This window comes from Galeopterus variegatus, unplaced genomic scaffold (assembly GCF_000696425.1).
Source record: "Galeopterus variegatus unplaced genomic scaffold, G_variegatus-3.0.2 Scaffold111, whole genome shotgun sequence".
Lineage (NCBI taxonomy): Eukaryota > Metazoa > Chordata > Mammalia > Dermoptera > Cynocephalidae > Galeopterus > Galeopterus variegatus.
In genome coordinates, this window is record NW_007726222.1 from 26,257 (window position 1) to 28,609 (window position 2,353).

Consider the following 2,353-nt stretch of genomic DNA (forward strand, 5'->3'; position numbering starts at 1 on the left):
ATTTGGGCTGGTTCCAACTCTTGGCTATTGCAAATAAATGCAATAAACATGGGAGTACAGATATCCCTTCAGCATGATAATTTCCATTCGTCTGGGTATATTCCCAGCAGTGGGATAGCTGGGTCATATGGTAGATCTATCTCTAATTGTTTGAGGAACCTCCGAACCATTTTCCATAAAGGCTGCACCATTTTGCAGTCCCACCAACAGTGTAGGAGGGTTTCTTTTTCTCTGTAACCTCACCAGCATTTATCATTCTCAGTCTTTTGGGTATTAGCCATCCTAACTGGAGTGAGATGGTATCTCAAAGTGGCTTTGATTTGCATTTCCCAAATGCTGAATGATGTTGAGCATTGTTTCATGTGTCTGTTGGCCATTCATATATCTTCCTTTGAGAAATTAAACTCCCTTGCCCATTTTTTAGTTGGGTTACTTGTTTTTTTGCTGTAAAGCTGTTTGAATTCCTTGTATATTCTGGATATTAATCCTTTGACAGATGATTTTTTGCAAATATTTTCTCCCACACAGTTGTCTTTTAACTCTGATAATTGTTTCTTTTGCTGTGCAGAAGCTTTTTAGTCTGATATAATCACATTTGTTTATTTTTCCTTTGGTTGCCTGTGCTTTTGGGGTCATATTCATGAAGTCTGTACCCAATCCTACTTCCTGGAGTGTTTCCCCAATGTTTTCTTTAAGGAGTTTTATTGTTTCAAGGTGTATATTTAATTTTTTAATCCATTTTGAGTTGAGTTTGGTATATGGTCAGAGGTATGGGTCTAGTTTCATGCTCCTGTATGTGGATATCCAGTTTCCCAGCGCCATTTGTTGAAGAGGCAGTCTCTTCCTTAGTGCATAGACTTGGTGCCTTTGTCAAAGATCAGATGGCTATAGGTGCAGGATTCTCTATTCTATTGCATTGATCCATGTGTCCATTTTTATGCCAGTACCATGCTGTTTTGGTTAGTATAGCTTTGTAGTATAACTTTAAGTCTGGTAGTGTTATGCCTCAGCTTTTTTGTTTTTTGTTTGTTTGTTTGTTTGTTTTTTGCTCAGAATTGCTTTGACTATTTGTGATCTTTTGTTATTCCATATAAGTGTGAGGATAGTTTTTTCCATTTCAGAGAAAAATGTCATTGGAATTTTGATGGAGATTGCATTGAATTTGTAGATCACTTTGGATACTATGGACATTTTCACAATGTTAATTCTTCCAATCCAAGACCATGGGATATCTTTCCATCTTCTTGTGTCCTCTTTAATTTCTCTGAACAGTGATTTGTAGTTCTCATCATACAGATTTTTCACATCCTTGGTTAACTTTTTCCTAAGTATTTTATTTTTTGTGGTGGCTTTGCTTATGGGCTAGCTTTCTTGGTTTGTTTTTCTGCATGTTCACTGTTGGAGTATAGAACTACTACTAATTCTTGTGTGTTGATTTTGTAACCTGCAACTTTGCTGAAATTGTTTGTCAACTCTAAGAATTATTTTGCAGAGGCTTTAGGCTGTTCAATATATAGGATCATATTATCTGCAAGCAGGGACAGTTTGACTTCATCTTTTCCAATCTGGATGCCCTTTATTTCCTTCTCTTCCCTGATTGCTCCGGCTAGAACGTTCAACACTATGCTGAATAGGAGTGGTGAGAGTGGGCATCCTTGTCTAGTTCCTGTTCTTAAGGAAAAAGCTTTCAGCTTTCCCAATTCAGGATGATATTTGCAGTGGGTTTGTCATATATGGCTTTAACTGTGTTGAGATACTTTCCTTCTATACCTAACTTGTAGAGAGTCTTTATCATGAACAAATGTTGAATTTTGTCAAATGCTTTTTCAGCATCTATAGAGATGACCATATGATCTTTGTCTTTGATTTTATTGATGTGGTGTATCACATTTATTGATTTGTATAAGTTGAACCAACCTTGCATCCCTGGGATGAATCCCACATGATCATGATGTATTAATTTTGTGTATGTGTTGCTGTATTCTGTTAGCTAATATTTTATTGAGGATTTTTGTGTGTATTCATTAAGGTTATTGGCCTGTAGTTTTCTTTTTGTGTTGTGTATTTTCCTGGTTTTGGTATTAGGGTAATATTTGCCTCATAGGATTAGGTTGGGAGAATGGCCTGTGTTTCAATCTTTTGGAATAGTTTGCAGAGAATTGGTATCAATTCCTCTTTGAAGGTTTGGTAGAATTCTGCAGTGAACCCATCCAGTCTTTGTCTTTTCTTTGTTGAGAGACTTCTGATGACAGCTTCAATCTCTTTTTTTTTTTTTTTTTTTGTTATTGGTCTATTCAGATTTTCTATATCTTCTTGGTTCCGTTTTTGTAGTTTGTATTTGTCCACAAATTTA